This window comes from Lissotriton vulgaris, chromosome 7 (genome assembly GCF_964263255.1).
Source record: "Lissotriton vulgaris chromosome 7, aLisVul1.2, whole genome shotgun sequence".
NCBI classification, from domain to species: Eukaryota; Metazoa; Chordata; class Amphibia; order Caudata; family Salamandridae; genus Lissotriton; species Lissotriton vulgaris.
In genome coordinates, this window is record NC_141695.1 from 1,732,956,233 (window position 1) to 1,732,981,080 (window position 24,848).

Consider the following 24,848-nt stretch of genomic DNA (forward strand, 5'->3'; position numbering starts at 1 on the left):
GTCTAACTGACCGCATCATAATGCCGCAGTCGGACCACTCTGCTGAATGTCGGTTGGACTGCCACTGACGGCCTGTTGGTGGCAGTCTGACTGCTATACTAATGAGGCCCTCTGTCGATCAACATGGAAGCCTTGTTCCTTTTATCCCTGCTCCTCCCTGAGCGTTTGCTTCCTAATTAGAAAACTTTGGTGTAAAGTTTTTCAATTCAGTAATCTTTATTTCGGTTCAGAAAAACCATAAAAGATACATAATAACATTCATACATTTTAAATGATAAAACACAATTAAAAATGAGACATTACGTTGGTGCCACCTTGACTGGAGCAATTCCTTGTTATGACCTTTAGTTCAGTCCATAGGCCTTGAAAATGTGTATACAATACAATAAATAACACCTAACAATAACAAGCATTGGCATAGCCAATAGGTCTCGCCTTTGGGACATTGTAAGTGTATAGCCATGCAACAGTTGATGTTGCACCAAGGATATTGTGCTGCGTAATTAAATGCTTGAAAGGTCCCAAAGGCGAGACCTATTGGCTATGCCAATGTTTTTGTTATTAGGAACAGTGAAGCCACTCAGGGAGACACTACCTGGTCAGAGGGCAAGCAGCATTAAGACGAGAAAAGAAAACTAGATATGGGTAGGTATGGGCGAGGGACTGAGTAGTTGTATTTTTAAAGTGCATGACTCACGCAGTCCATCGTCCCTACGGCCTAAGGGACCATTACCAAAGGTATTTTTATATTCTCTGGGCCAAGCGGAGGCCGTCAAATTGTATGAGAACTGCATCCTGAAAGACTCCTTCTGACATGTGCTAATTTAATGATGTAATGGTGTTATGATTCCTTGTGTCAGCTTTGTGCTCAAGGCTTCAGTTTATGTAACATAACACAGGCGCCTCATGCGGTGCTGGTGTGAGGGTCACGTGAGGCTCAAAACTGTGCCCTTTTGTGTGGTTCTTTTGAGCGGTTCCTATGGTATCTGTTCTTGTACCCGCTGTTGTCGCAGGCAATGCCCAGGCATATGCTATCTCTTTTGATTCTGCCGAGCCTCTGCCACCTCTCTCTCTCTCCTACCAGACAGTGGGCCCCCCTCAACAAACTTGCCAAGAGCCGCCGAGTCCACCATGGAACAGCACTGAGCGGGTCGGGGGGAAGGGGCGGGGTGGCAGTGGGAGACCGGGCTGGTGGCACTGATGCACAGGCTGCCTGGGCACTCAGGCTAAATAACATGGAAAGTGGAACCAAAAAAAGCAGTGTCTGAGGAGCAGACAGAAATAAAGTGTGAACAAAACTAGACTCCGAGACAGCACGTCCGCCTTTACCTGGGGGTAGGGGCAGCAGCCCCCAGGTTTGCACTGGGTTGCCAAACTGGGACCCGGGGCACTTGTTTGCCAACTCCCAGGGTCCATCTAAGAGCGGCAAGCGGAGGCAACACCCGGCCCTGTAGACAGCAGTGGGAATAGCAGAGTTACCTCTAGGGAAACTTTAGCACTTCTCAAACTTTCAGACACCGGCGAGAGAGAGCAGACGGATAACTTAAGAGATTTGGCAACTTTCGCAGGGAAGGGGCTCTTGTGGGGGATGTATGCTTGCAGTGCGGGCTGGACCTGGACAAGAAGCAGCCTTTCTGTTGTGGGATGCACCAGGGAAATGCTGCAGTCAAGAAGCAGCTTTCTTGTTGTGAGGATGCACCCTAAAAATGGCGCAGACAAGCAACTGCCATCCAGTTGCGGGGATGCGCCCTAGATATTTTAGTAACCCCAAGATGGCTTTCTGATGTGGGGATGCACCCTATAAGTTCCAGACAAGAGGCTACTTTTTTTCTGTTGGGAGGGACGAACCCCAGATATGGTAGAGACATGCAGTAGTCTTTTTGTTGTGGGAACGCACCCTAACATTTTTACCTCGAAGAAGTAGCTTTTCTACCATGGAGATGCGCCGCAGAAATGTGCAGACATGAAATGTGCCTTTCTGTTGAGTAGCTGTGCTCTCTGCCAATGCGTAATAGGATGGGTAAAATTGCCTCCAAAGGAGTTTGTTGATTAGAGAAGTTGATTTAGTTATATAACTGAATTGAGTGCAGGTAACTTAATTATCCTGGGTAAGATTAATTATAATAGCTTCAATGAACATTCATATACTTAACTGGACATAACAACACTTAACATTAAAGCAACAACAAATAGACATGTGTATAGGCAAAAAAATGAATTTTATCAAAATTGAATCATCAAGGGAAAAATACAAAGCATAAAGAATGTGCAATACAGGAATACAGGATAAATGTCACGAAACAAATCAAGAATCACTGTAAAGCCTGTGGGCGGCCTATCCAAAATAAAGATTTTAAGAAATTTTCCTTTGGATAAAGCTGATAGTCGACGTTTCGGTCTTTATGGGTAACTCTTCAAGACCATCATCAGGACAGTAGATAAATAATATTGTAAATCCCTAATAGAAATAGAATAGAACAATATAACTATAACATAATAACTGAATTAGACATTCAATATTGCGCTATACACATATATACAAACAGAAAACATCTGACCAGGCTAAAATATAGTCATTATAATATATGACCTGTACTAAAATACTCAACTAAGTAGTGACAATTAGACAATAAAGACAATGATGACAAAACAGTGAGACAATTCTGTGCAAAAATAGTAACGAGGATTATTTACAATGGAACAACTCATTGCGACATGTAATTTATCTTGCGCCTGGAGATGGGCTAAAGTCAAAGGAATTGCCAAAAATGCATAACAATTTAACAAATCAAGCAGTTGACCTATGATACAGCAATTTACAAAATGCGGACACACATAGAGAAGATACCAGGTGCCTAGAACTCATAGGACATTCTTGTTATCGCATGCGAATGTATCTAAGCGGCTACGATTTAAGTTGGTACCTAAAATTGATAACTTTAACTCCGCGTGGTGGAGAAGGATGATAAGTAGAACCGGGACAGAGGTTGATCTGTAATATTTAAAAAATGGGGGTTGTCAATACCCACTACTGTGCCAATAACTAAGGCAATTCGGCATATAGCGTGATGATATCATTACCTATGGTCTCACACAGAAGTTAGCAATTGGGGCTTTCCCTTTCACTTGGTCGAACCGCACTTGCTTTGTAGGGGAAATCACAGGAGAATTCGGGTAGTCGGAATTGGAGAATCTGTGAGAGTAAAATGGGTCAGATGTTAGAACCCACAGCTAGGCGGAATGCAAAGGGTCCACAGACTCAGGGCATAAACCGGCAGCATTTACCTGTAAAAGCATTAGGTAGAGCAAGAAATTGAGCAATTAAAGCTCTGTTCGTTTCAAGTCCCTCCTCACAGGGGTCGTCTGAGTTGGAGGATCTATGAGAATGAAGTGGGTCAGATATTAAAACCCATAGCTACGCAAATTGTAAAAGAATCCCAAGGTTCAGTGCATAAAACCGGCAACATTTACCTGAGAAAACATTATACAGAGCAGGAAAGTGAGTAATTAAAGCTCTGCTCTTTTCGTGTCACTCCTCGCAAGCTTGTCAAGGGGATCTCAACTAGTAGCCACGTCGTCAGAAATGGGCGATCTGGATGAATGAAATGGGTGAAGAAAATTATTATAACCCATATCAAGTGTGGCAAGGTTTAAGTGGGTCCAAAGAGACCAAACGCATGGGTAGCGAGCATTTACCTGTTTTAGTTTTCACAGTTCCGTAATAGCAAGAGATGTCTGCCGTCACTCTGCAAGCAAGAAGCTGCAGTGCGCGATCGCGTGAATTTAAACATTAATTGTTTGGAGATCGAAAGGGGACTGTGGTACCTATTTGTGCACCATCTTGAAGTGGTTAGAAGTTCGTGTAGATGCAAGCTTATTTGTCAAACATTGAAAACTTGCTAAAGTTGATAGTCTATTATTAAAACTATGCGTGCCACTCGAAATGGGTATTTGTCCATAATGTAAGAGCACAGCATCAGTGCGCGATTGAGTGAATTTAGACATAAAGTATTTGAAGATCGATGGGGGCTATGCTACCTATTTGGGCGCCATCTTAGAATGGTAAGAGGTTCGTGTAGAAGCATGGTCATTTATCAGACATTGAAAACTAACTAAAGTTTGTGGTCTATTATCAGCAATATACGTGCTGTTAGAGATGACTATTACCCAGGATCTAAAGGAACAGCATCGTGACAATCATTTAGTATATTTACAAACAAAGTAAACAAATTTCAAAAAATAGAACAAATTAGCCATATATATACAATTTTTCTCAAAAAGCTTACTCGGATACCATGTAGAGCCAAAGAGATTTCAGTTCTGTATCGAGACTTATTTAAACAACTTTTTGTTATACAGTCAAACCAATACACGTTGGTTATTGAACCAGATGACAACATGTATTATGGGTCATTATATACTGTATCACATACAAATAGGTGTTAGCAGCCTATTCCTTACTTAACAGAAGGGCAGTATGAAATGAAGAGGAACCGAAATCCTATGTTAGGCATGCCAATGCATGCCATTCTGTGGAAGAATTTAGTCCCTTGTTAACCGTGTCTGCAATACATATCAATTTGCCCTCTCGTAGAGAGAGTGTTCTGTCTAGATTATTGTGTCTTTTGTTAGGCTTTATGACCTCAAGAACCCACCAAATCATGTCGGTTTCTTTGTGGCCAAAACGAAGGTAATGCTCAACAAGTGGTGCATTTTCCTTCTTGCACCTAATGCGAGGTTGGTGCTGCAGGATTCTTTTTTTGACAGGTTGGATTGTTTTGCCGATGTAGTGGAGTTGGCAGGGACATTGAATGCAGTATATGACGGTAGTTGTGTTGCAATTTGAAAAGCTTTTCGCTATGAATTTAATGCCATTAATTTCACATGATTTAACTGTTGCGGTTGTAGGACATGCCGCACAATTATGACATTTAAAATGACCTACAACAGGTGATGTTTGCAACATAGTGGTCAGTGAATTTTTTACAGCAGGTTCTTCATAGGCATGAACCAATCTGTCTCGAATATTAGTGCCTCTTTTGAAGGCAAACAGAGGTTTTTGCGTTAATTCAGGAATGGATGACAATAAACTCCAGTTTTTTGTGATAATTTTTTTGATAATGTTGGAATGAGTGCCAAAAGTGGACACACATACTATGTCAGTTTTGTTTTGACGCTCACGAGTACTCAGAAGGGCTTCCGGGTTGTAATACCAGGCCCTTTTCATAGATTTGCGAAGTACCCGTGACGGATATCCACGTGCCATCAATTTCAGTTTAAGTTTGTTGGCTTCGGAAAAATAGTCATTTTTAAAGGTACAGTTTCTCCGGAGGCGGAGAAACTGGCCAAAAGGAAGGCCATCCTTAAGGGCTTGAGGATGATGACTATTGTAACTAAGTAATGTGTTTCTAGCAGTTTTCTTAGTGTAGAGAGTTGTGTACAAACAGTTATTTTCATCAATTTTGATGGTGACATCCAGAAATGGCATTTCTATTGTGCTGTGATCCAAAGTAAATTTTAGATTAACGTTTGTTGCATTCAACCATTGATGGAAAGATTCCAATTCTTGAATGTTACCATGCCATATCATAAAAACATCATCGATGTAGCGAATCCATTTGTGTATATGGTCAACAAATGGATTGGCTACATTGAGGACGTGTTCTTCCTCAAAGGCGGAGACATAAATATTGGCAATGTCAGGGGCATAAACTGCCCCCATTGCTACCCCCTTAAGTTGCTGGTAATAGCAATTTTGAAAGAGAAAGAAATTCTCGCACAAAGATATTCTAATGCATTCCATAATGAATGTTGTTGGTACCGAATGTGGTCGGGGTCTGGACTCAAGCAATTTGTTTAAAAGATCCAGCACGTCAGATTGAGGAATGTTGGTGTATAAGCTCTCTATATCCATAGAGACTAAAATATCACCAAGGGGATCAAACTTCTGATTCTCAACTGCATTTATGACTGACATGGTGTCCCTGATGTAATTGGGATTATCCACAGCAAACGGTCTGATAAAGAAATCGGCATATTGTGCAAGGGGCTTAAGAATTGAGTTGCACCCAGAGACAATTGGGCGGCCCGGGGGATCCACCGGATCTTTATGTACTTTAGGAAGTAGATAGATTACTGGAATGGTTGCTGTTTTATTGACCAGAAAGGAGGCTTCTTTTTCGTTCAGCCAACCTCCATCAAGTCCTTGTTTGCTGAGAGTTTCAATCTCTTTCATTATACGTGCAGATGGATTACCACTAAGTTTTTTGTAGTGAGAAGGAACTGTCAATTGTCTAAGCATCTCTTCATCATATTTAGATTTATCCCAAATCACAATTCCACCTCCCTTATCTGCAGGTTTTAATAAGGCTGTAGGAAGGTTCTGCAGATTCTGTAAGGCCTGTTGTTGAGGTTTTGTTAGGTTTTGTTTATAGCCTAGAGGTTTTATGAATAGGTTCTCTATTTCTATTAGTGTTGCATTTTCAAAAGTAGGAATTTCTTTGCGTACCATTGCATTGGTGGGATAGAAAGTTGAAGGGTTTCTAAGGCCTGTGATGCCTTTCTTGGGATCGCAAATATTGGTAGCAAAATAATTGCGGAGGCGAATGGTACGGAAGAAACGATATAGCTCAAGTTTAGTATTGAAAATGTCATTTCTATAAGTTGGTACATAACTCAATCCTTGTGATAAGACAGATATTTCATGTTCAGATAAGAGATGGGAAGAGAGATTAAAGATTGTAATGGTTTGGTCAGTTTCTACCATTCGTAGTACTGGTTCCGGGTTTGCCGGAATCCCGGAGTGTACTGATTGCGGTACCATCCTCGCTTCGGTGGTTGTGGTCTCCGAGGAGGTCTGGTTGATCTTTGGTCCTGTGGTAAAAAAACCTTTGTTGGAAGTGGAAGTAGATGGTTGTTGATCGTACCGATGGTAATTGGGATCATAAGATTTTTCACTTCCTGTTTCAGATCCTAAATCAGAGAAAGTAACCCTTTTGGATTGTTGCTGATTAGCTCCTTGGTTAGTATAGAAGTCTTTTCTGAGATAGGGATACGTGCGTTCTTTATTGTATCTCCTGATGTCATTTTGTAATTTCTCAGTTTTTTTGTGGGCATTAAATTCTTCAAATTCTTTTACAGTTTGTTTAACTTTGTCAAGTAAAGCCTTACTGTTAGTAATAGTGCTATCGCCTGTAATCTTATTTTCGAGAGTCTCAATTTCTTTGGTAAGGATTTTAATTTGTCTTAATGCTGTTTCAATACTCAAGACCATCCATGTTCTTGAGCATCGATTCACAGAGAAACTAAAACCTATTTAAGACTTCTATACTAACCAAGGAGCTAATCAGCAACAATCCAAAAGGGTTACTTTCTCTGATTCAGGATCTGAAACAGGAAGTGAAAAATCTTATGATCCCAATTACCATCGGTACGATCAACAACCATCTACTTCCACTTCCAACAAAGGTTTTTTACCACAGGACCAAAGATCAACCAGACCTCCTCGGAGACCACAACCACCGAAGCGAGGATGGGACCGCAATCAGTACACTCCGGGATTTCGGCAAACCCGGAACCAGTACTACGAATGGTAGAAACTGACCAAACCATTCCAATCTTTAATCTCTCTTCCCATCTCTTATCTGAACATGAAATATCTGTCTTATCACAAGGATTGAGTTATGTACCAACTAATAGAAATGACATTTTCAATACTAAACTTGAGCTATATCGTTTCTTCCGTACCATTCGCCTCCGCAATTATTTTGCTACCAATATTTGCGATCCCAAGAAAGGCATCACAGGCCTTAGAAACCCTTCAACTTTCTATCCCACCAATGCAATGGTACGCAAAGAAATTCCTACTTTTGAAAATGCAACACTAATAGAAATAGAGAACCTATTCAAAAAACCTCTAGGCTATAAACAAAACCTAACAAAACCTCAACAACAGGCCTTACAGAATCTGCAGAACCTTCCTACAGCCTTATTAAAACCTGCAGATAAGGGAGGTGGAATTGTGATTTGGGATAAATCTAAATATGATAAAGAGATGCTTAGACAATCAACAGTTCCTTCTCACTACACAAAACTTAGTGGTAATCCATCTGCACGTATAATGAAAGAGATTGAAACTCTCAGCAAACAAGGACTTGATGGCGGTTGGCTGAACGAAAAAGAAGCCTCCTTTCTGGTCAATAAAACAGCAACCATTCCAGTAATCTATCTACTTCCTAAAGTCCATAAAGATCCGGTGGATCCCCCGGGCCGCCCAATTGTCTCTGGGTGCAACTCAATTCTTAAGCCCCTACACAATATGCCGATTTCTTTATCAGACCGTTTGCTGTGGATAATCCCAATTACATCAGGGACACCATGTCAGTCATAAATGCAGTTGAGAATCAGAAGTTTGATCCCCTTGGTGTTATTTTAGTCTCTATGGATATAGAGAGCTTATACACCAACATTCCTCAATCTGACGTGCTGGATCTTTTAAACAAATTGCTTGAGTCCAGACCCCGACCACATTCGGTACCAACAACATTCATTATGGAATGCATTAGAATATCTTTGTGCGAGAATTTCTTTCTCTTTCAAAATTGCTATTACCAGCAACTTAAGGGGGTAGCAATGGGGGCAGTTTATGCCCCTGACATTGCCAATATTTATGTCTCCGCCTTTGAGGAAGAACACGTCCTCAATGTAGCCAATCCATTTGTTGACCATATACACAAATGGATTCGCTACATCGATGATGTTTTTATGATATGGCATGGTAACATTCAAGAATTGGAATCTTTCCATCAATGGTTGAATGCAACAAACGTTAATCTAAAATTTACTTTGGATCACAGCACAATAGAAATGCCATTTCTGGATGTCACCATCAAAATTGATGAAAATAACTGTTTGTACACAACTCTCTACACTAAGAAAACTGCTAAAAACACATTACTTAGTTACAATAGTCATCATCCTCAAGCCCTTAAGGATGGCCTTCCTTTTGGCCAGTTTCTCCGCCTCCGGAGAAACTGTACCTTTAAAAATGACTATTTTTCCGAAGCCAACAAACTTAAACTGAAATTGATGGCACGTGGATATCCGTCACGGGTACTTCGCAAATCTATGAAAAGGGCCTGGTATTACAACCCGGAAGCCCTTCTGAGTACTCGTGAGCGTCAAAACAAAACTGACATAGTATGTGTGTCCACTTTTGGCACTCATTCCAACATTATCAAAAAAATTATCACAAAAAACTGGAGTTTATTGTCATCCATTCCTGAATTAACGCAAAAACCTCTGTTTGCCTTCAAAAGAGGCACTAATATTCGAGACAGATTGGTTCATGCCTATGAAGAACCTGCTGTAAAAAATTCACTGACCACTATGTTGCAAACATCACCTGTTGTAGGTCATTTTAAATGTCATAATTGTGCGGCATGTCCTACAACCGCAACAGTTAAATCATGTGAAATTAATGGCATTAAATTCATAGCGAAAAGCTTTTCAAATTGCAACACAACTACCGTCATATACTGCATTCAATGTCCCTGCCAACTCCACTACATCGGCAAAACAATCCAACCTGTCAAAAAAAGAATCCTGCAGCACCAACCTCGCATTAGGTGCAAGAAGGAAAATGCACCACTTGTTGAGCATTACCTTCGTTTTGGCCACAAAGAAACCGACATGATTTGGTGGGTTCTTGAGGTCATAAAGCCTAACAAAAGACACAATAATCTAGACAGAACACTCTCTCTACGAGAGGGCAAATTGATATGTATTGCAGACACGGTTAACAAGGGACTAAATTCTTCCACAGAATGGCATGCATTGGCATGCCTAACATAGGATTTTGGTTCCTCTTCATTTCATACTGCCCTTCTGTTATGTAAGGAATAGGCTGCTAACACCTATTTGTATGTGATACAGTATATAATGACCCATAATACATGTTGTCATCTGGTTCAATAACCAACGTGTATTGGTTTGACTGTATAACAAAAAGTTGTTTAAATAAGTCTCGATACAGAACTGAAATCTCTTTGGCTCTACATGGTATCCGAGTAAGCTTTTTGAGAAAAATTGTATATATATGGCTAATTTGTTCTATTTTTTGAAATTTGTTTACTTTGTTTGTAAATATACTAAATGATTGTCACGATGCTGTTCCTTTAGATCCTGGGTAATAGTCATCTCTAACAGCACGTATATTGCTGATAATAGACCACAAACTTTAGTTAGTTTTCAATGTCTGATAAATGACCATGCTTCTACACGAACCTCTTACCATTCTAAGATGGCGCCCAAATAGGTAGCATAGCCCCCATCGATCTTCAAATACTTTATGTCTAAATTCACTCAATCGCGCACTGATGCTGTGCTCTTACATTATGGACAAATACCCATTTCGAGTGGCACGCATAGTTTTAATAATAGACTATCAACTTTAGCAAGTTTTCAATGTTTGACAAATAAGCTTGCATCTACACGAACTTCTAACCACTTCAAGATGGTGCACAAATAGGTACCACAGTCCCCTTTCGATCTCCAAACAATTAATGTTTAAATTCACGCGATCGCGCACTGCAGCTTCTTGCTTGCAGAGTGACGGCAGACATCTCTTGCTATTACGGAACTGTGAAAACTAAAACAGGTAAATGCTCGCTACCCATGCGTTTGGTCTCTTTGGACCCACTTAAACCTTGCCACACTTGATATGGGTTATAATAATTTTCTTCACCCATTTCATTCATCCAGATCGCCCATTTCTGACGACGTGGCTACTAATTGAGATACCCTTGACAAGCTTGCGAGGAGTGACACGAAAAGAGCAGAGCTTTAATTACTCACTTTCCTGCTCTGTATAATGTTTTCTCAGGTAAATGTTGCCGGTTTTATGCACTGAACCTTGGGATTCTTTTACAATTTGCGTAGCTATGGGTTTTAATATCTGACCCACTTCATTCTCATAGATCCTCCAACTCAGACGACCCCTGTGAGGAGGGACTTGAAACAAACAGAGCTTTAATTGCTCAATTTCTTGCTCTACCTAATGCTTTTACAGGTAAATGCTGCCGGTTTATGCCCTGAGTCTGTGGACCCTTTGCATTCCGCCTAGCTATGGGTTCTAACATCTGACCCATTTTACTCTCACAGATTCTCCAATTCCGACTACCCGAATTCTCCTGTGATTTCCCCTACAAAGCAAGTGCGGTTCGACCAAGTGAAAGGGAAAGCCCCAATTGCTAACTTCTGTGTGAGACCATAGGTAATGATATCATCACGCTATATGCCGAATTGCCTTAGTTATTGGCACAGTAGTGGGTATTGACAACCCCCATTTTTTAAATATTACAGATCAACCTCAGTCCCGGTTCTACTTATCATCCTTCTCCACCACGCGGAGTTAAAGTTATCAATTTTAGGTACCAACTTAAATCGTAGCCGCTTAGATACATTTGCATGCGATAACAAGAATGCCCTATGAGTTCTAGGCACCAAGGGCCCGATGTAGGTCGGTCGGTAACGGCCGAAAATCGGTATTTTCGGCCGTTACCGATCGGTATACATGATTTGACATGTAGGTGCACTATTTTACCGAATCGGTAACTTTACCGATTCGGTAAAGTTACCGATTCTGTAAAATACAGAATCGGTAACTTTACCGATTCGGTAAAGTTACCGAATCGGTAAAATACCGATTCGGTAGTTTTACCGATTCGGAGCCACCCATATGTAGGTGGGACTCTTCAGAGTCCCAGGAGCCTTAACGAATCGGTATTTTACCATCAAATCCTATTTGATGGTAAAATAACGATTCCGGTGTGCATGCACATGTGTGCATGCACACCTATGCCATGTGACAGGCAGACCTGCCCTTAGGGCAGGTATGCCTGCCACATGGCACCCGTGCCTGTTTTGGGGGTGCCAGAGGGTGTCAAAGTGACACCCCCTGCACCCTTGAGAAATTCGGTATTTACCGATTCGGTAAATACCGAATCGGTAATGTCCATTCATTCCTATGGGCTTCAAAGCCCATAGGAATGAATGGGCATTACCGATTCGGTATTTACCGAATCGGTAAATACCGAATTCATCCGATTCGGTATTCCAGCACATCTGGAATACCTACATATCGGACCCATTGATTTACCGATTTTAAATTACCGAATCGGTAAAATTCGGTAATTTAAAATCGGTAAATCAATTTTACCTACATCGGGCCCCTGGTATCTTCTCTTGGGGCCCGATGTAGGTAAAATTGATTTACCGATTTTAAATTACCGAATTTTACCGATTCGGTAATTTAAAATCGGTAAATCAATGGGTCCGATATGTAGGTATTCCAGATGTGCTGGAATACCGAATCGGATGAATTCGGTATTTACCGATTCGGTAAATACCGAATCGGTAATGCCCATTCATTCCTATGGGCTTTGAAGCCCATAGGAATGAATGGACATTACCGATTCGGTATTTACCGAATCGGTAAATACCGAATTTCTCAAGGGTGCAGGGGGTGTCACTTTGACACCCTCTGGCACCCCCAAAACAGGCACGGGTGCCATGTGGCAGGCATACCTGCCCTAAGGGCAGGTCTGCCTGTCACATGGCATAGGTGTGCATGCACACATGTGCATGCACACCGGAATCGTTATTTTACCATCAAATAGGATTTGATGGTAAAATACCGATTCGTTAAGGCTCCTGGGACTCTGAAGAGTCCCACCTACATATGGGTGGCTCCGAATCGGTAAAACTACCGAATCGGTATTTTACCGAATCGGTAACTTTACCGAATCGGTAAAGTTACCGATTCTGTATTTTACAGAATCGGTAACTTTACCGAATCGGTAAAGTTACCGATTCGGTAAAATAGTGCACCTACATGTCAAATCATGTATACCGATCGGTAACGGCCGAAAATACCGATTTTCGGCCGTTACCGACCGACCTACATCGGGCCCTATGTGTGTCCGCATTTTGTAAATTGCTGTATCATAGGTCAACTGCTTGATTTGTTAAATTGTTATGAATTTTTGGCAATTCCTTTGACTTTAGCCCATCTCCAGGCGCAAGATAAATTACATGTCGCAATGAGTTGTTCCATTGTAAATAATCCTCGTTACTATTTTTGCACAGAATTGTCTCACTGTTTTGTCATCATTGTCTTTATTGTCTAATTGTCACTACTTAGTTGAGTATTTTAGTACAGGTCATATATTATAATGACTATATTTTAGCCTGGTCAGATGTTTTCTGTTTGTATATATGTGTATAGCGCAATATTGAATGTCTAATTCAGTTATTATGTTATAGTTATATTGTTCTATTCTATTTCTATTAGGGATTTACAATATTATTTATCTACTGTCCTGATGATGGTCTTGAAGAGTTACCCATAAAGACCGAAACGTCGACTATCAGCTTTATCCAAAGGAAAATTTCTTAAAATCTTTATTTTGGATAGGCCGCCCACAGGCTTTACAGTGATTCTTGATTTGTTTCGTGACATTTATCCTGTATTCCTGTATTGCACATTCTTTATGCTTTGTATTTTTCCCTTGATGATTCAATTTTGATAAAATTCATTTTTTTGCCTATACACATGTCTATTTGTTGTTGCTTTAATGTTAAGTGTTGTTATGTCCAGTTAAGTATATGAATGTTCATTGAAGCTATTATAATTAATCTTACCCAGGATAATTAAGTTACCTGCACTCAATTCAGTTATATAACTAAATCAACTTCTCTAATACAACAAACTCCTTTGGAGGCAATTTTACCCATCCTATTACGTTTTTACCCAAGCCCCCAAAGGTTTACTGGGTTGCTCACTTTATCTACCATAATCCCTGCCAATGCGTGTCACTTACAGAAAGGGGTGTGCACATGAACAATATCCCCGGGGTGTGCCCTCTAGGACACTGAGCGTCACACCTGGACTTCTGTCCGCTTCTGAGATGAAAGTGTGTGTTTAACACAGAGGGCAGTACCCAGACCTCTGGGTAGTTTGAGAGGAAGGGTGAGTGGGCGAGGTAACGGGGACATGTGTGAAACAAAGTCCATGACATCTGTGCCCGCAGTGCGAGAGAGGCCAAAGTGCATGTTAGCCTAAGTTATTTTCCAAGGCGCTAGAACTCCATCTTTATGCACGAGATGGATTACTTTTCAAGGAGCATTACGTCCGCTGTAGTACGTTATATTCTCGTCTGTCCCGGGTTTGTCTGACCAGCGGAGATAAGCCATCAAATGGAAAAAAGCAAGTTCGAACGGCCGCAGGAGGAGGTGCTGCAGCAGGGGGGAGAGGTGGGCCTGCACTTGCGGGAGCGATAATTGCTGCCTTTTGGCAGCGGGCGCTCCCGCAAGTAGATCGCCTCATGTGCACGCGTTGCCATTGATGGCAATGCAACACGTGCACATTTTTGGCCCAAAAAGCAAGTCAATTGCATGAGGTCCCCTCCTATGCAACGCATGTGCGTTGTGTAGGCGAGACCTAAAAAAGGGTAAAAAAATTATTATAAAAAGAGGCCACCCAGTACCAGATGATTTTGTGGAGCATTGTCCTGTTTAACATTGCTATTCTAGACTAAAATCTAATTGATAGTTGCTACTCCCATTTTATATAAAAAAGAATTATATATGTTCTCACAACATGTATCACATGGTTAGTAAGTATGAGAATCAGTAACAGTCTGCGGCGAGAGGACGGAGGCAATTTCTGAGACTTCCTCATCATTTTTTAAAAGAATCCAGCGCCTACGCCACATTGAGAGTAGGAATCGGGAGACTCCAATACTCCCAATACAATGGGCTTAGAGGTATCAGAGGTATCAGCTTTTAACACTCTGTATGCCTCCTGACAATGCACAAACCCCAGATTCCTACGCAACTGTTTGAGCCAACATTGCCTAGCAAGTTTGTATCCTGGACAAAAAAATAAAATATGGAGTTCTGTCTTGGGGTCTACAGATGGGGCACCCTCGTGAGGCCGTGCTAGACCAACTTGCAGTAAAGGTACGGAGGGGACGGGTGCCGAATCTAAACTGTAGATATCATTTCCTAGCTAGGGGAGGCAAGATATCATCCAGGAAAGGCTCAAATTTGTATTCAACTTTGTGTTTGAGAAAATCTGCTGTGAGATGGCCCGTCCCCTGGTTCCCACAAATAACTGCCAATTTATGTAATCGGTGAGTTTTCACCTGTTCCACACGCGAGGTTGCCAAGCATGCTACCACGGGGTCGCTCTAGAGACTAGGATTACCTATCCTGCTGCACTCTTCCTTTAGGTATGCAAACCAAGGGATCTTTTTCTCTGCACCCCGGAAGCCCAAAAGCTCTTTTATTTCTAACCGGTATGCTTCCAACTCTGGGGTCACCCATAGTCTTCGCCAGAAGGTTAGGGGTCTTAATGCAACCTCATCTCCTATTGGCCTAATACCCAAATCAAATCTCAGCGGAATTAAAGGGGTACTAGAGGGGAGACCCAGAGTCTGTCTTAAAAAGCTATTCTCAACTTTGCTCAATTGGCTACAAGAAGAGTGACCCCACAGTTCGGCCCCATACATTGAAGAGGCCCTGGCCTGCACCTTATAAATCTCTAGGATAGGGTCAAGAGGTTTAAAGGAAGAATCTCTCAGTAATTTTGCAGTTCATCCCGAGGTCTGGGCTAATTTGAGTTTAGCTTTGGGAATGTGTGGCCCCCACTCCATATTCTCGGTCATGCTTACACCTAGATAGTCAAATACAGAGACCCTTTCCAGAACCATGCCATTTAGGCTGGGATTAGGGTGTGTTGTCTTGGCTGGATTAAAGACCATAATTGTGGGTTTTATGGTGTTTATCTCCAGCCCCTTGTTATTACAGTAGAATACAAAACTGTCCAGGGCCCTCTGAATTCCCATTGGTGACTTGGACATTAAAAGGGTATCGTCCGCGAACAAAAGTGCTAGGACCTTAGAATTTGCCACTTTGGGGGCACCTTTGTCCATAACCTCTTTAAGGTGTGCAGTCAAATCGTTGAGAAAGAGGCAACACAGGGTAGGAGGAAGCACACTCCCCTGCCGCACCCCCTTCTCAACGGGAAATTGTTGAGTTAGCTCGCCCTCGTTCCCGCATCTAACTTGCGCAAAATTGGCTTCATGCAGCCTCTCAAACATGCTTAAAAGATAAGATGGGATCCCCAAGTCTCTGAGTTTTTACACTTACCTCTTCACAAAATGTTTTCCCAGCGACTTAAGTGACTTCTGAGGGACTCCTTCTTGACGTTGACAAATCTCGCAGGACACAGGTAACAACTATCACTGGATCTACAAGGAGAAATGAAACACAGCACACCTGCATTAGTTGTAGACAACACAACATAATGTAATGTACTGAAGTGGATTAATCAAAATGTTCAGTCTTTCGGCCGTAGGCACCAGGACCTGCTACCAGTTGTGGAATGTTTAGAAGGTGACGAGTAAACCATGCATTGCGGTGAGACTGTGTAACTACCCTTTCTGCATGAGAAAGTGATAAGAAGCATGAATTCTGAGCATTTGTTGGCATGAATGAGGCTATACAAGCACGATGCCCTATACCCCGTTCGGTGAATGAGCCTCACCTCCACTGCTGCCTCCTGCATTGCCGTGAGGCAGACAACAGTGCGCCAGCACAGCGAGACAGCAGGAACGCACCGTATTGTAGGAGATATGACGCATTCCTGTCCTTTCCCTTTCACACAGATCAGTGCAGCAATGGGTTTTTACGGTGTTGCGTTGTGTAGGCAAATGATAAATATTACCTACATTCTTTGAATCTGCCCTAGACCCATACTCAGTCCAAACTCCTCCACCACCCCAACCTTACCACTGATGTCCTGAACCCAAAACTGGAGTAGAGTCACCTGCACTCAGCGATGGCATAAAATCAAGAAACCTGATCAATTGTAGAGGCTGCTGTAAGCTTCATATATTTCGTTTGGATTTAGAACAGGTATTGCATGAAAATGGAGCTGTGTTTAGCGCTTTCGAATTTCATTCTGGCTACAAATTGGGTTTTATGTAGAGCGAGCTTCCAAAAATTCCTAATCACCCATATGTTTAAGCCTTGCTCTCCCGCCGGGTTCTTGCCTTAGCGCCGAAACACTCATTCAGTAACCGCACTCTATACAAATCCAATCATTCATTCAAACAACAGCAGATTTAGTGTTTTTCCAGTTACTTTCCATTTTTGCCTCAGAGCAAAAGAAGCAAAATGTGGGTACTGAGAAATGATCAATGATAAATGTCTGAAAGTGGCATGGAAATGAAAGAAATACTAAAAATAAAGCCGTTCCCACACTTCTTAACACGGTACCTGAGTGTGAGCAGATGCCCCACGGTACAAAGACGAGGGGTGGGAAGTTGACGTTGTAGGTGTAGGCTCACCAGTGGCGTAACAAAACCTCAGGGGCCCCCCTGCAAAGTGCATGGAGGTGCCCCCTCCGGACTTACTCCGGACCTCTCAGGCCATGTACTGTGCTGAGGGGGCCCTCTAGAGCTCATCCCCCCCCCGCACTGCAGGGGCTTTGGGCCTTTTGTTATGCCCCTGTGTATCTTTTGATCGTTAATCTTTCAGATGTTTCAACACCAGTATGCGCTTTTAAGCCAACGCATTTAGGGGCATATTACCAAGGGTGGTGATAGGCAATTATCGCTGGTTTAGCGGCCGTTTTCGGCCGCTAAGCGGTGATAATTCTATCACTCTAATAGCAAGCTGTCACTAACTGATGTTAGCGACAGATTTTAGGCGATAGCGAGCAGTTTGGGGCTACTTTGCATGTCAGCGATGTTTATCGCTAATGACATGCAAAATAGGCGTACCCAACCTGTTAGCGACTGAAGGCAGTCGCTAACGTCGCTATCACCTATTAGCAAGGCATGCGTAGCGATAGAAATGTTCCCGCTATCGCCAAAAACTAACGCCTGCTCAGACCAGTTCTTAGCCATGTTATCCAATGGGAGGTGACTAACATGGCTAAGAGCATTTTGTCGCTAATGCGTGAATATCGCTGTATTCTCAGCGATATTCACGCATTTCGCCGCTATCGCTGGATATTTTAGCACAATGGAGAAAAACGTTGCTAATAGCATGTTTTCTCCGCTAACATATCCAGCGATAAAAAAATTGTCGCTAAGCCTATTTAGCGATAATATGCCCCTCAGTTTAGGAAACTTTCTTACTCTTTACATAATGACATTGCTGTGGGCGGAAGAGAATGCTGCTGGATTTGTGAATCGATCTGTGTTTACAAAATACATTGAAAAGGTGACATTGTAGCTTATCAGAGTATATCTCGAGCCCTACCCTCCGTGCATAGGGTCTCATCCGTCCATAAATAAAAAAGCAAGCAATCCAGCATGTCCCTGTCAAATGGCGGAAAGCCGTAGAGCCATGCAAGCGAGAGTGTAGATCCATACACATGTCAGGTATAGACACTGTGAGGTATGTGGTCGGAACTGAGTGGTGCACAACACCAAGGCACAAATTTACTAACTTTGGTGCAACACAACTTGCTGAACTGCATCAAATGGCGAGAACAGGAATGTGTCACATGTACTAATCTATGGCACATTCCTGTTCTCTCTCTGCGCTGGCGCACACACTGCAACCCAGCGCAAATGCACGCTTACAGCATGGGTGAAGCATGCCTGTGTTACAGGTAGGACTTTTGTTATGCGGGAAGGGACAAATTAAGCACAAAAACTATTTTCAGATGCATTTTCCTCTTTCTACTTTTGGTGCAGGATGCAGTACACCTTGAAAGAGGAAATAACGAGGAGCAATAAAGATATTTCTCCCTATTACGCCTCAGTTTTGGTCAGGTATATTATTCCCCTTCCCAACGCAGAGTAATGCAAGGCATCGACTTGCGCTGCTTTGTGTTGCTCTGGATTTACTAAGCTATGCAGAGCCATACAGGCTGGCTTTGCATGGCTTAGTAAACCTCACTGAAGCCCCTGTGTTGCCTTGCACCACCACCTTGCATGATATAACGGCAACCCAAGGGCTTCAAAATCTGGGCCCAAGTTTACAGACTTGAAGCCATATTTACTAACATTTTGCTTCGTGGTTGTGCCACTTTTGTGGCACAGCCACTATGCAAAATCTTAGTAGATATTTAGGAAGCCATGCAAAGAGCGATTTGCACCACATTATGTGGCTTTTTAAAGAACTATAATGCAACACAGTTGCTTACGATGCACTGCATTGCTTTTCATTCTGGGAGGTGTTCCACAAGTGGCTCATAGGCATTACGTGCATCCACCCACGGATTTCATGCCATGCCAGATTTACAAAGGTTTGTAAATTTGGGTTTGCATCAAATAGCTACAGCTCCCAGGGGATGGCGTAAGGAGGAGAAATATCTTTATTTCTCCTTGTTACTTCCTCTTTCCATGTGTGCTGCATTCTGCATCGAACCGCAGCCTAGCAGCATTAGCACTGTGCTATAACCTGACTGAAGAGTGCATGTTTACACAGAAGGATGACCTTACCCTTTCGCCAAACCTCGAACACTCGTCTTGCGGTGGGTGTGCTTGTGACACCAAATGCATCAAAATTTGCCTCAGAGCTATAGCCCAAGGCAGAAAAATGTACTGCTTATATTGTTCCTCCCCATAGCGCTGCGCTGGCATGCCCCAAAACGTCCAGAGGCAGGAGCATTCGGCCCTAGAGGGTGCAGTCAGGAGGCTAGAGAAACTGCCCCAATGGGCCCCAGACTCACCGCAAGAAATCACTGATGCTGCCTCCTGACTCAAGAGCATGACAAGACATGGCACAACAAGGTCGGCACCTGTGGACAGCGTGTCCAGCAGGGAAACAAAGAGGCCGGCACCTGGGTGGGGCAAGTATAAGTAACTGGCCCCATCCCCCCAGGTGCTGGAAATGATGCGGGGAGAGCGCCTGAAGAGAGGGACTGTCACGGGGGTCCTTATGAGTGGAGCCAGGATGAGTGTGCCAGTGTGAGGCACTGTGGGCCTGCCCCCTTAAGAGGGCCAACTGCTTGTGCAGCGGGAAGCCACATAGGAAGTGGAAAAAGCCTCAAGGGATGGTTTTTGCGCAGGAAGGTATGCCTTCCTGTACAAAAACAATCCTGCCCATTACTCGGGCACCCTTGTGCCATGGTGCAAGGATGCTCGCATTGGAGATAGGATGCCTGAAGAGCGTCAGTGCCATGAGAGTGCAGACATCTTTTAAGATATGGCACATTTCTGCTCTCTCCCTCCACTTAATGCAGCACAGCAAGTTGCCGTGCTGCACTGTGTTGTGTGACAGATTAGTAAATATAGGCCTTTGTGTGCTTCCAGACATACAATGGGATGGAACCACCAGATACCTCGCGTCTGTGGCTCAGCGTGCGAAGAGCAATGTGGCCGTTGCCACCCAAGATCCCTTACTAACCCCCCCGATTTTTTTTTTTTTAATGTCACCAACTTGCACTTTGCAAAGCTGATATAGTTGAAAGTGGCAAAGTAACAAGTTGTTAACTTCTCAAGTTTATAGACCCCTTCAATACTGTATCTGTTCTATGTGAGAGGGAACCTTCAATGGATGTTGCCTATTCTGCTCTGTGTGTGAGGGAAGGTGGTCCAAGTGCCGGCCATGCTGTTCCTGCTCGGTGTGTTGGCGTGTGTGGAGGGGGATGCTTGAAGCCACCTGTGATGCAGGTATTCTCTGTGCGGGAATGTTGCACTGGTGCTGCCAGTGGTGGTCCTACTCAGTGTGTGTGTGTGGGGGGGGGGAGTTGCATGAAGTCAACTGTGTGAGGGAAGATTGTGCTGGTGCTGTTGCCTAGTCATGTGCAGTGCATGAAGGGAAGCTGGAGTGAGGGCGCCTGTCCTGTTCTGAGTGTTGCCTTTGTCATCACATGTTTTGTGAGACTTGAGTTTCCTAAGAGACTCCAGTGCTCCCACCAGTCCAGATCACATGGATCTGAAAATCACTTCAAGATGAAAACTGCTTGCTCGTGAGCTACCGTAATGATAGATGTACTAGACAATTTCTTCTAAGTCTTGGAAGATCACACCAGCATCTCGAAGGAGCTCAAGAGAGACCTAACCAGAGGGACACTGAGGGAGTCACAAGACAGCCCCTTGAGCAAGGGGACCCAGCAATCCTCAAGTGGAATACTTGGCCTTAAAAATAACATGGACATTATGTAGCTCAAAGAAGAAACAGCTCACAACAAAATAAGAGAATCTAACAAAAGGGCATTGTCCCAAAAATGGAGTTAAAGGAACACCCATTATTGTCAGCTGTCCGGTGTAAGAGCCACCAGGAGTCCTCTGGAAGCCACATAAGTCATTTGCAAACCATCTTGTGGAGAGGTAAGTGTGATAACTATAGGTCCTATTAGGAAGCAAATACTCAGGGAGGGTTGAGGACTAAAAGGGCCATGGCTTCCATGCTGACTGCCTAAGTCTCACTAGAGGACCAGCTCTGGTGAGACTTGAGAGAAAGTATTGTTCAATCTTCCAGATCTCAACTGAGATAATGTTGGTGTACTGCAATAATTCTTTTATGTTATGAATTGATTGTCCAAAGCCCGATGGAGCCACCTGATTGCTATAGAAGAGATGGGTTTTGGGACTTCCCCCTCGACCGTCACCTACCCAGCCGGACTTTGGGCAGACTTTACTTCGTCTTTGTGCCGTATCTCCCTCCCACCCCTTTACCCTTACCCCCTTCTCCTCTACACTTCACTTATCCCGTTTTCTATGCTCTTGTAATTGTTTGTCTAGCAACTGATGTAAATTGGAACTGATGTAATCTTGTAATTTTGTGGAACCTCATGTAAAGCGCTCTGATACCTCCGGGTCTAGCCAGCGCTATATAAAACTCTTAAAATAAATAAATAAATAAATAAATAAATCATCTCCAATTCGTAGCAGAGGCTCGAGTGGCAGATGTGAAGACAAAACTTTGAACTTTGTAAAAAGAACGGAAAACATACAAACATACAGGAGGAGGTTTTTCAAGTAAAAATGGCTCCAAAATGTTTGAAGGAACGAAGCTCAAAGAGGAAGAGAACCTCACGTTCGATACTCCTATTGATACTCCCATAGGTACTCCCATTGATACTCCCATAGGTACTCCCACCTCGACGCCAAGACCTGGAACACGCTCCCCATCCTCCTATGGCAGACCCAGGACCTACTAACCTTCAGGAGATTACTCAAGACCTGGCTTTTCAAGCAGTAGGAGCATCCCCCCCCCCCCAGCCTTGGGACCCTCATGGGTAAGTAGTGCGCCCATTGATTCTATCAGGACTGCTGAGGTGTCGAAACCCTCCGAGTCCACCTCTGACAGTCCGAGTAAATGCCACTGTCTCTCCTTCCTGGCGAAGTGACATAGACGCCCTTACTCTCCGGAACAGACGTCCCTGTGACTGAAATGCCTCACAGAGATGAGCTCTCTACTCACGAGTGCCAATATCCGAAAACGAAAACCTCAGTATTTCAAAATAAATCTCGCCTTCTCAACGAAACATTCCCCACACGCACCTCAACACTGTGTTTTTTCATGACAAAGAACTTGCACTCGTGGAGCCCCAGCACTGCAGCAACACAGCCGCACAAGCTTCCTCACAGTCGACCTCTAAAGAGTAACAACATGTGCAGTACAAGCATTTCAGCAATCTATGAGTGCACCTGTGTGGACACCATTATATTGGTAAAACGATATAATACTTACAGCAGGCTGAAGTTGCAGAAGTGATGTGCGAGGCGCTCTGTAAAATCACACATTCGAACATAAGTGAAAAAGGCCTTGCCTGGTAGTCTGCCCAGGCCCTGACTGGCTGTTGACGGCACCGGGCAATCCCCCGGTGGGCCGCATGGTTGGGGCCGGTTTTGGGCCCCTGGGGCCGTTTTTGTTACAGGGCCGTTATGCTGCAAAAACGGCCCTGTAACAAAAACGGCCGAAAACCGGCCCGGTCACAGAGCGCGGTCGCACCGCTCCCCCCTCTCCTCTCCTCCCGGAGGGGGCCGGCCGAGCACTTTGCCAGGGCCGGTTCTGGTTCCGAGTCCGGCCCTGAGTCTGCCTCCTTGTTTCTGGCGTGGCTGGGTCCTGGGATGCCTCACCTCACAAGTCACGCGCACTTTAACTGCGCTCCACAATGCGCACGACAAATTCAATGGTATTGGACCCCAGCCCCACCCAGAAGGCCGCGCACACGCGGAGGCATCTGCGCGCCGCTCACCCATCATTAAATTAATGAAGAGCCTTGGAGGCCCTGCCGGGCCCGCGTGTGCGCGGTTGAGCTTGCGCACCATTTAATTCAGTCCTATGTAATTAATCGATCAAGAGCCTCTGAGGCCCGACCGGGCCCGGGCGTGAGCACCATCGTGATGCTTGCTCCGAGTGAGCCCCCCCCCCATAACGCGCCGCGGGGGGCTGTGTTACGCCCCTGAGTCTCACTAAAGCTCCTGCTTCACTGCTTGCGCCATCTCAGTACCTCTTTCCAAGTCACAAGTAAAGCGTCTGCTTGGCGCGCGCTTACCGATCGGGGTCCACAGCAGGCCTGATGCAGAGGGACGAAGAGGAAGCTCTCCCTGGCGCGCTGGCTTAAATAGGGCCTCTTGATGCCGTCACCGGGGACCTTCCGTGGCCCTTTCCTGCGCCAGACCAAGGCTCCTGCCTGTGGCACGAATGAGGGCGCCCCTCCCCCCTCCTCTAGTTGTGAGTGTGAGGGAGGGGGGGGGGGCTTATTTATGACCACGAGACAAGTCCTACACTGTCACCTTCACTTAGATGCCTGAGGAAAGTGCCCTCTCCCGCGGAACGGCATCCACCAATAGAATGACCCACCCAAGGCCATTGACAGCACTGAAGATACAATGCCACGCTGAAGATGTGCGTCAATCACGCTGTCACTCACAGCTCAAGGCATGTACTGCTATCTACCATATTAGTAACATGATGTCTAATGCACAGCTAGCGCTACTTGTAGCAAGACCTAAAAACCCGTCTGGGCAGCTGTAGCATAGACAACAGAGGTCTGGGCTTTCGCCTACACAGCATACCAATGTGCATGACATGTTGAAACGGACATTGCACCAGCCACAGAGGAAGTTACAATTAATGAACTTGATATTTCTCAAACCTATTACAGGAAAAAGGACCTTCTTGCTTCACATCCCGTTGCACATCTATCCAGCAGAAACAGCTCGCCCATATCCCGGAAGTACCTGGTAAGGCTCGTCATAGGTTCTCAGGAAGTTTGACTAAGCTGATCACAACTTCAGAGATTTCATAAAACTGCAAAGAAATCAAAATATATACAGAATGACGTTATAGTCACATGCTTTCTGTTAGGGCTAGAGCTGTGCACGTGTTATAAATGGACGAGCTGCATTTAGATCTGCGGCAGCTCGAAATAGACCACCAGATGTTTTCATTGTGCAGGTCAAAGCGATATACTGGAAAAAGGCAGCTCACCAGGGGCCATATGTATGAACACATTTCTCCATAGACACAGAATGGGCAAAACCCTTTGATACATCTGGTCCCAAGCTCCTGCCCCATCTGCTGCAAAACTCTGGGACACAGCGAGTTCCCGCCACTCATCAAGAGCTGGTCGAGGCCAGCGTTGGACTTACACAGGACCCCTATGAGCTGGGCAGTCCTGTGTGGTGTTGCCGTGTCATACCTGGAATCAGGAACACTGCTGGGTTCCGGATTCCATGGGTGACAGTTACGACCCAGGCTTCACGTATCCTTCACGTATCGACTTGTTTTCTGTATCTCTCAATAAATCCTCTTTATTCTACATTGCTGACCTCGGAGTTACCATCATTTCATCCTGCTCTCGGGCGCAG

The 24,848-nt window shown here is 44.0% G+C and overlaps 1 pseudogene across 1 annotated transcript in view; it reads right to left on the minus strand.

Annotated features, from left to right (window-relative positions):
• Positions 1-16,258, minus strand: part of LOC147706491 (epidermal differentiation-specific protein pseudogene) — a 30,291-nt pseudogene extending 14,033 nt beyond the window's left edge. Inside the window, exon 1 of the transcript XR_015297647.1 lies at positions 16,213-16,258. The product of XR_015297647.1 is annotated as an epidermal differentiation-specific protein pseudogene (transcript). The remainder of the gene's footprint in view (positions 1-16,212) is intronic.
• Positions 16,259-24,848: the final 8,590 nt, after the last annotated feature.